The sequence below is a fragment of the Thalassophryne amazonica genome, chromosome 16 (assembly GCF_902500255.1).
Source record: "Thalassophryne amazonica chromosome 16, fThaAma1.1, whole genome shotgun sequence".
Classification (NCBI taxonomy): Eukaryota; Metazoa; Chordata; class Actinopteri; order Batrachoidiformes; family Batrachoididae; genus Thalassophryne; species Thalassophryne amazonica.
The window spans coordinates 71,351,126-71,362,284 of NC_047118.1; positions in this window are offsets into that span (position 1 = coordinate 71,351,126).

Genomic DNA, 11,159 nt, shown 5'->3' on the forward strand with positions numbered 1-11,159 from the left:
TGAATAAATAGAAACAATCAAAACTTAATTTGCAGTGAATGCCTCTTTCTAATGTACTCATAACCTAAAGTCTACCTCTGCAATGTAGCAAGATTAACTTAAAACATGCCAAATGTCTGTCATTGGACACTTTACTAATCTGTCTTTCAGGGAGGAACAATTAACTGTTTTATGAAGGTGGATATTTGTCTCAACATTTAGCTAAATATTTAGCTTGACATTTGTAAATATCAGGCTAAATGTGGAAATACTTAGCATTAACTAATCTGCAAAAGTTTTAGGTTTGACAGAAATTTGATTATGTAGTGTTTTCCTTTTTTCTCCCAATTTTTTGCTCTTCATCTGTGGAACAAAGAAAATCTAAACTGAAATATTACTAGCATTTTCATGCCATTGAAATCAAATGTGATTCTTTTTCTCCATTAAATAAACCAGTTAATTATGAAGATAAGCCTAATTTTAATTTTTATTATTATTATTATTATTAGTGTACATGACAACACAAGAGTTGCCATCTGCTGGAACATTTTTGTAAAAATACACACTCTTTTGCTGACACACAAAAAATGGTCAGATTCAGTCACTTCAGCTAGTAATGTGAACACAGCATAAGTTTTAAGCCGTCTTTACAAATATACAGGCTGTCCTTTCTGCAAACTTTTTTTCCACGAGTGTACAGTTTGTCCTCTCTGGTGAGATTCAAACCTGTTCTCACACCCTGTCTGTCTGCTTTCAAACGCCTTTTATTTCATAAACTAGCTGCCTGCCTCGTTCGCTGGATGATCTGCAGAGACATGTGGCGCAGAGTTCTGGTTTTGTGCTGCATCCTAAGTGGATGGAGCCAAAGCAAAGCAGTCCGCACGGGAGAAGCACGCCTGTCCCCAGTTTCCTCCGGTGCACGGAGAGGATTCGGCTGCGCCCAGCTCGGGATGCAGCCGAATCCTCTCTGTGTGCGGCAGGACATTTCACACAATTCATAAAAATGTGCAGGAATTCATTCATTCATTCATTCATCTTCTACCGCTTAGTCCAATTAAGGGTCGCGGGGGGCTGGAGCCTATCCCAGCAGTCATAGAGCGTAAGGCCGGGTACACCCAGGTCAGGACGCCAGTCCGCCTGTATTTACAATATTATGAATGAGATGTGCGTTATTTGGAAGAAAGTCTGGGTGTCACTGACTTCAGCCCACAACCACCCCCCGCTTGTCCCTTTTGTTAGAGAAACCCAGAGGTGAATTGTCTCTCATGCGTCCCTCCCCTTTCTTTCACCATCTCACTACTTCTTTGCACTCTGACAGCAAGCAGGGGCAGCCACAGCTGCCTGCAGGGGGCGCCAATTTGCCAATCCTACAAACTGACAAGAAAACTATTTTGTGGTGGAGATGATTTTTATTTAAGTGGTCGTGCCCACTGCACTGCCCCATCATAAACGGCATCGCGGGCGGCAGCCTGCATCGCCCGTACCAAAAGCCGCCACTGGTACTGGGCTCCCAATGCTGGATCTGGTGATAGAGCATCCACCAGCTTGGTGGAATGCATAGACCTAACAACAGAACACTCATTCAGGTTTTATTAATAGTAATTTACAGTCCAAAATGAGACAAAAGAACAAACAAAAAGGTGCCATGGCTTTCCCTGATATATACTCAGAGAAAAGGCAATATACAGTAAACAAAACATGCAAACAATAGATCAGGCATCAAGTCTGTGAGATACACAACACAAATGTTATGATTGAAGAAGGACTGAGGGGAAGTGGTTCATCCTTATGATGAGACAACAGGAAGCAGGTGTAAGTGGTTTGACAGGTGCAGGTAATCAGGTGAAACATACTGACCAAACAAGGATGGAAATGGATGGAAAATAAAAAGACAGAACAGCGACGCCTCCTAAAAGAGTAATATGTGGTGCAGATCACAGTCCATTATTTCAGACTTATCCCATACGTCTCCCTGGAAGACATACGGGTTCTTCAATGGGGAGATGGGATGTAGTTCGTGGGTCAACATGGGTAACCATGCACCCCCCCCATAACTCTACAAATCTATATTTTTCTGAAGCCTTAGAGTGTCCCATTAATGAAATTGAATGTTAACATTGAAAATTGTGGTCCTCACTACCTGTTTTCACACAACAAATAGACATACCCTATAATCACCTTTTTCATAAGGCAAAAACACCAAAATCTTCACTGAGGTATAAAAGGTTACATATTATGCAAATATTGTTGTATTTCAGATAAAATAGCACAACAGCAACATCGAAAGTATTTTTAGTGTAAAACAATGTTAAAATGTTGATGTATTTTTATGAAACAAATAGAGGCACTCCATAATTGTCTGGTTCGTACATGTCACAGTTCGTACATCACAAATATTTTTGTGATGTTGAGAATCTAGCAATTTGCAATTTATTTTTTATATTCAGACAGTTAAGACTTCAAATGGTAGTTTAACTAGGTATGAAATAGACTGTTAGCAATATGCTTTGTGTTTTCCAGATTGCCATGGGAATGTTTTTCTTTGTTATAACCATGGGAATGATGAGGGTTTATATTATATATGAAAAGTGCCAAACTGTACAGTATATATAAAATATATATTATTTTTGTTACTGAAAGAGAGTAAAACATCTTATTATTTATTGATCTACTTTTGTTTTTAATAAATGAGAGATAATTCATCTCGAACATGTTTATTTGACACACATCAATAAACCCCTTTTATATGTTCATTTGTACTTGTTGATTTTCTTTGTTAATTATTTATATCTCTTCTGTGATGAAAAAGATGATAATAAATTGTATGTATGTTATACATATTTGTGGGAGTCACAGGCCTATGTTTCTACATAAGGAAAACTATTTTGATAAGTATGAAACTGGACAATTATGGGGTACCTCTATTTCAACATTTTAACATTGTTTTACACTAAAAGTACTTTAGACATTGCTATTGGGCTATTTTATGTGAAATACAACAATACTGGTATAACCTGTAACCTTTTATACTTCAGTGAAGAATTTTGATGTTTTTGCCTTACGAAAAAAGGCGATTGTAGAGGACATTTCTAAGAGAAGGTCTGGTTCTACAGAGGACCTTCCCATGAGGGCATCCAGTTCTTTAGAGGATGCTCCTGTGGAGGTATTCAAAAGACATTCTGTGAGGTCTGGTTCTTTAGAGAGCTTTCCCATGAGGAGATCCAGTTCTTTAGAGAACTTTCCTGTGTGAAGATCCAATTCTTCAGAGGATGGTCCTGTGTGCAGATCCAGTTCTTCAAAAGGCATTCCTGTGAGGATATCTGGTTCTTGTGTAGGCCTTCCTGTGAAAGGATCTGGTTCCTCAGAGGACCTTCCTGTGGGAATATCTGATTGTTGTCAAGGCTGTTGTGTGTTGGGGGGCGTGGCTGGCTGTGTTGGTGTTCTTTTCTTTTCTTTGCTCTCCAGGTGGCATGAGGGCTGATTTGTCTGTGGAGAAAGTGCTGGCTGAAGAGTCCTCACCCTTATTAGCGTCATGTGGAACACCTGTGGCAGGGGCTCACGTGCGGCCTTGAAGACTTGCAGCTGGAGCAGATAATTGGATGGCGTTCTGCATATAAGTCATGTGTGATTTGAGCAGAACTGCCGGGAACTCGACCTTGTGACGTTTGTTTGTGAGACGCTGAGGACCGCGCCTGGGTTTGACATATCGAGCCCGTGAAGCAGGGAAGGGTGAGGACACATGCTGTCAGCACACGCTAAAGGTAATTAAGTGATTAAGTAATTGTTGATAGTATCTTGGTGTTTTGTTACACAGTAAACTGAGACTGTGAAGAGAATTGTGCAGCTTGCTTCTCACTGCAGTGGCGTGCAGGATAAGTGATCCTCCACTTGTTGTGAGAGGCTGCTCATTTGCATAAAGTTAAAAAGAAACATTGACCTGAGTGTGTTGCTGATAGCGTGTGTTATGCGAAAGATAGAGTTGTATCTGCTGACTCACCTCACCTCCTCTTTGCTCCACAGAGAATCGGTTCGTCGTGTCCACCTGGGGGGTGTTTGGCGGTGGTAGTGAGTCCAGGAGCGCCGGACTTTAATCCTTGCGGGCGCTGGAGAACGTGCCACTTATCACTCCACCAGAGGGACGCTTTTTATGTTTTACATTTGTAAGCACAGGTGAAAAATAAATTGTTTTCTGTTGGGAACCGCCTTCTGGTTATTTTAACCGCTGGGTTCTGTCAGACGCAGGTCCGCTCCTCAACCCGCGTCGACACATAACAAAGGCCTTCATTTGAGGAGCTCCAGTTTTTCAGAGGATGATCCTGTGCAGAGATTCAGTTCTTCAGAAGACATTCCTGTAAGGAGACCAGGTTCTTTTGAGGACCTTCCAGGGAGACAAATGGGTTCTTGTGAGGACCTTCCTGTGAGGAGATCCAGTTTTTGGAGAGTCAGAGGATGATTGTGCCATATTTAGGTCACTGGCTGAGAGGAAAGGGACTAATGGACTGGTGTACACCATGTGGACTAGTAAAGAAGAATATTGTGTTCCAGTAACCAAACAGATGAACACTGTCCAGATACCACCTGTTTTTCAAAATAAAATATATGGATTCCTTCATTAAAATAATATTTTGTTTTATGGAATTTTTGGTTCATGTGTAAACTAATAATATCCCAAGAAAATATTAAACATAATGTAAAAAAGGCTCTGCTTCTCTCAACACACAATCCAGCTTTATGTTGTATATATATATATATATATATATATATATATATATATATATATATATATATATATATATATATATATATATATATGTATGTATGTATGTGTACATATAATAGAAGAACTTGGTTCAGTCTTCCTTAATGTGTAATGACAAATCATTTAAAATAAAGCCACAATTTTTTCTCTTTAAGCTTTTGTTCTCAGATGTTTGTTTGCACCTTGTGATATGATACACTTCACTTTTATATGTATTCACCATTATTTATACATTTACAAAGAATATGAAATAGATCAGTAATAAAATGTTACTGATGGAAAGTTTCATTCAAGAAACAAATTGGCCTTAATTTTAAGATTCATGTATTTTCATGACATATATAATTTCCATTAATTGGATTATACATTTTTAATATTAAGAACATACCCAATAAATACACAATCACCAAATTTGTGGATTTAGGATCAATAAATTCAGAATGCTTCAAATTCAGATGAAGCAGTCTGACTGACTTAAAACTGTGTAAACCAAATTTATGGCAAATTTCAATGCAATTACAATACCTAAATCTTCAATGCAAGGCCTATCTTTTCTTCTTTTTTTTTTTTTCCTTTTTACAAAAGAGGCCTATATTTCATTGGAGTTCTGTTTATTCTGCAACACACTCTATGTTCATGTGCATTTGTATTTACCTCCACGTGTAATATCATGAAATTACTGCCATTTGTTTTCTTGTTTGCTTGCTTGTTTGTTCAGGCATGATTATAAAGCCTTGTGAAAACTGTTGGAACAATTAATCTTATCAAGAACAAACCATTACATTTTAGAACAGTGCACAGATTTACACTCAGCATAATTTAAAAGAAACTAAAAACACAGTTGTGGTCTGACGGTTACGTACACTTAACATGGACATGACTGTGCCATGGTCATTTTGGGCTTTTAATGATGTCTTTGAATAGTTCTTTTGCCAGGGTGGAATGTTTGTATCGCATCCATCATTCATGACTTAAACAAACAAGAATTGGGTGCACACATTTGAATTTGTTTTAGCTCTTCTCTTATCGACACAGGGTCAAAATTATATATACAGGCTCAAATACATGCAGAAATTCAGTTAAATTTTTAAACAGGTCCTGCTGAAGGTTCTACCATGTCTTTTAACATGACAAGGCCAAGACCTATTAACTCTTTGCTTGTGATCATGATTGACTACAACTGCGAGTTTCTCTTTTCCAGCATAAAAAGGATGTGTTTGATTGCACTCATTGGACTGACCAACAGTAAGAACAATGAGAAATTCAAAAGAATTCAGTGAAGACCTAAGAAGGAGAATTGTAAACTTACACAAGCTGGGAAGGTTGCCATTTCCAAACAATTACAAATTCCAAGATCATCAATCAAGTCAGTCAGATGTGTCATCACTTTGCCTTCCCAAAGCCCCGACCTCAACCCTCTTGAAAGCTTAAAAGCTGACTCCAAGTCAGGAAACCAACTAATTTAAATGAACTCTTCCAGTTCTACAAAGAAGATTGGTCAAATATCCAACTACAATTATGCCAGAGGGTTTTTGATGACGACCAAAAGCATCTGGTCAAGGGGCAGCTAGCTAAGGGACATTTTTAAGCAAATATTAGTGGGGGTATACGAGTATGTATATATACACGGAACAAAAATATAAACGTAAAATTTTTGTTTTTGCTCCCATTTTTCATGAGCTGAACTCAAAGATCTAAAACATTTTCTGTATACACAAAATACCTGTTCACAAATCTGTCTAACTCTGTGTTAGTGAGCACTTCTCCTTTGCCGAGATAATCCATCCCATCTCATAGGTGTGGAATATCAAGATGCTCATTAGACAGCATGATTATTGCACAGGTGTGCCTTAGGTTGGTCACAATGCTGTACAATTATTCCACCCTGGCAAAAGAACTGTTCAACAGCCCAAAATTACCATGACACTCATGTCCATGGAATCTCCTCTCAGACATCATAGCAACCAACTGAGTAGGCACATGAGTCAACATATGACCGTGCATTGAAAACAATGGGTCAGAAGGGCATTTTAAACAATGCCAGCAGGCCAAAGCACTAGCTACTGGTTGACAGGGGACTACACCAGGACTCTAAGTCCAGGCAGACCAACCTGAGCCTGGATTGACTACAGGAAAGACTGTGACTCACTGCACCACATATGAATATTGGAGTGTTTAGTAGTGGTGGGCACAGTTCAGTTAATCCGATAGCAGATAATTATCAAAGCTAACGGTTTTGCTAGCGGATTAGCTTTACAGATTATTTTAAAACCATCATTGGACCAATTATCTTCCAATAATTTAGTTCCAATAACTTTCAGTCTGATAACATTTTTTTGCTGGTAAAGTCAGCAAAGTTTAACAGTCAAAAACATTATCCCACCCTGGCAATACAGGTAAAGAGTGCAGAATAAAAAATTAACAGGTCTGTGAGAGCCAGAATTCTTGCTGGTTGGTAGGGGATCAATACTTATTTGCAGCACTAACATACAAATAAATTATTTTAAAAAAATCATACATTGTGATTTCTGGATTTTTTTTTTTTTTTTTTTTTAGATTATGTCTCTCACAGTGGACATGCACCTAAGATCAAAATTTCAGACCCCTCCATGATTCTAAGTGGGAGAACTTGCCAATCGCAGGGTGTTCAAATACTTATTTTCCTCACTGTATATACAGTAGTGTTCAGAATAATAGTAGTGCTATGTGACTAAAAAGATTAATCCAGGTTTTAAGTATATTTCTTATTGTTACATGGAAAACAAGGGACCAGTAGATTCAGTAGATTCTCACAAATCCAACAAGACCAAGCATTCATGATATGCACACTCTTAAGGATATGAAATTGGGCTATTAGTAAAAAAAAGTAGAAAAGGGGGTGTTCACAATAATAGTAGCATCTGCTGTTGACGCTACAAACTCAAAACTATTATGTTGAAACTGCTTTTTTAGCAATCCTGTGAATCACTAAACTAGTATTTAGTTGTATAACCACAGTTTTTCATGATTTCTTCACATCTGCGAGGCATTAATTTTGTTGGTTTGGAACCAAGATTTTGCTCGTTTACTAGTGTGCTTGGGGTCATTGTCTTGTTGAAACACCCATTTCAAGGGCATGTCCTCTTCAGCATAAGGCAACATGACCTCTTCAAGTATTTTGGACATATCCAAACTGATCATGATACCTGGTATGTGATATATGGCCCAACACCATAGTAGGAGAAACATGCCCATATCATGATGCTTGCACCACCATGCTTCACTGTCTTCACTGTGAACTGTGGCTTGAATTCAGAGTTTGTGGGGTCATCTCACAAACTGTCTGTGGCCCTTGGACCCAAAAAGAACAATTTTACTCTCATCAGTGCACAAAATATTCCTCCATTTATCTTTAGGCCAGTTGATGTGTTCTTTGACAAATTGTTACGTCTTCTGCACGTCTTTTATTTAACAGAGGGACTTTGCGGGGGATTTTTGCAAATAAATTAGCTTCACACAGGTGTCTTCTAACTGTCACAGCACTTACAGGTAACTCCAGACTGTCTTTGATCATCCTGGAGCTGATCAATGGGTGAGACTTTGCCATTCTGGTTATTCTTCTATCCATTTTGATGGTTGTTTTTTCGTTTTCTTCCAGCCATCTCTGGTTTTTTGTCCATTTTAAAGCATTGGAGATCATTGTAGATGAACAGCCTATAATGTTTTGCACCTGCGTATAAGTTTTTCCCTCTCCAATTAACTTTGTAATCAAACTACGCTGTTCTTCTGCACAATGTCTTGAACGTCCCATTTTCCTCAGGCTTTCAAAGAGAAAAGCATGTTCAACAGGTGCTGGCTTCATCCTTAAATAGGGGACACCTGATTCACACCTGTTTGTTCCACAAAACTGACAACTCACTGACTGAATGCCACACTACTATTATTATGAACACCCCCTTTCTACTTTTTTGTACTAATAGCCCAATTTCATAGCCTTAAGAGTGTGCATATCATGAATGCTTGGTCTTGTTGGATTTGTGAGAATCTACTGAATCTAAAGGTACCTTGTTTCCCATGTAACAATAAGAAATATACTCAAAACCTGGATTAATCTTTTTTAGTCACATAGCACTACTATTATTCTGAACACTACTGTATATATATATATATACGTATATATATATATATAAAATGACTGATATCGGGTGATTACTCAAGTACAGTGCATCCAGAAAGTATTCACAGCGCTGCACTTTTTCCACATTTTTTTGTATGTTACAGCCTTATTCCAAAATGGATGAAATTCATTTTCTTCCTCATAATTCTACACAATACCCCATAATGACAATGTGAAAAGGTTTTTTGTTTGTTTTTACATTTTTACAAATGTATATAAAAACAACAACAAAAAATCACACGTACGTAAGTATTCACAGCCTTTGCCATGAAGCTCAAAATTTAGCTCAGGTGCATCCTGTTTCCACTGATCATCCTTGAGAGGTTTCTACAGCTTAACTGGAGTCCACCTGGGGTAAACTGAGTTGAGTGGACAACTGGAAAGGCACACACCTTGACAGTGCATGTCAGAGCACAAACCAAGCATGAAGTCAAAGGAATTGTCTGGAGACCTCTGAGACAGGATTGTCTTGAGGCACAAATCTGGAGAAGGGTACAGAAACATTTCTGCTGCTTTTAAGGTCCCAATGAGCACAGTGGTCTCCATCATCCATAAATGGAAGATGTTCAGATCCACCAGAACTCTTCCTAGAGCTGGCCGCCCGTGTAAACTGAGCGACTGGGGGAGAAGGGCCTTAACCAGGGAACTACAGTGAAGCATGGTGGTGTCATCATCATGCTGTGGGGATGTTTTTGAGCAGCAGGAACAGGGATACTAGTCAGAATTGAGGGACAGATGAATGCAGCAATGTACAGAGACATCCTCGATGAAAACCTGCTCCAGAGCGCTCTTGACCTCAGACTGGGACGATGGTTCATCTTTCAGCAGGACAATGACCCTAAGCACACAGCCAAGATATCAAAGGAGTGGCTTCAGGACAACTCTGTGAATTTCCTTGAGTGGCCCAGCCAGAGCCCAGACCTGAATCCAGTTGAACATCTCTGGAGAGATCTGAAAATGGCTATGCTCAAGTATTGAGCAAAGGGTGTGAGTACTTATGTGTGTGTGATTTCTTTATTTTTTATTTTTAATAAATATGAAAAAAAAACTTTTTTCATGTTGTCATTATGGGGTATTGTGTGTAGAATTTTCTAGGGGAAAATGTATTTACTCCATTTTGGAAGAAGGCTGTAACATAAAGTGAAGTGCTGTGAATACTTTCTGGATGCACTGTATATCTTTTGCTGATCCCCTGTGACTGTAGCATAAGATGTATTTTGCCCCCAAACCATCCCTGGTTCTCAAAACCAGGCACATAAGTGGCTCTACTTTACTCTATTCTACTCTTCCTTTTTTAGATATTTAGATATACCTTAGTAGTAGAGGTCTACCTTAGAAATGAAATATATTCTAGAAGACATACCTTACTGAATTTTCAAGTGGAACTAAATGCACACATTTCAGGCATACTGTCACTGTTTCCAGGACAGTTGATGCACTTTAATGTGATGATGGTGTGGCCATGCATGTGAACCCTGTGCATTCTCATAGAAACGTGGGAATGCTGTTTCTTCCTCTCTGTAATATTTAATGCATGCCACAGTCCCCTTCCAACCAATTATGACTTAAAACAATCTGCTTTTTTTCCAGTCCTGATGGACTTGTCTCTGCCTCGCCGGTGACAGTTTGTTAATAAACCAACAGCATGTAGGAGGACAGAAGAAGGAATTAATTAAAGGTGTCCCAGAAATAGAATTGCTGTGTTCTTCATCTGTTTTTTTTTAAAGTGGTGCATCAGCCTGATGTCTGCGCAAAAGATAAATGACATGCAGTCAGGCAGACAGATTTGTGTCACGCATTAGATTATGTGTGATTGTTCCATTAGATTAGTCAGTGCCCCTGATGTCACACCTACACTAAAGCAGTACTCACTAAAGCTCATACATCAGAAAACAGAATATCAGTGAGAACGCAGACAGGAACCTAATCGGGTTTGAAATGTGGTCAAAGTGAGAGCGACCGAAGATAAAAATGGACGAGAAGGACTGATGAAAGACAGACATGAAGCTACTCATCAGCAGAGAGACAGTAAAACAAGTGTGACGACAAAGACGGGAGCAGCAAATCCAAGAAGCTGAACCAGTTTGACTTTGACAGACTACGCCATCCAGCCGTTTGGACACAGACAAAGACAAAAAAACTCAATCAGCCTGGAGGACACAAATTAATCAAGCAGACAGGAGGTTAGCGCTTCAATTAAACATGTCAAAAAGTGAGGCTGTCAGTGTCGTCAGCTAAAGGCCAGACAGACAGGTGAGTCAGCTG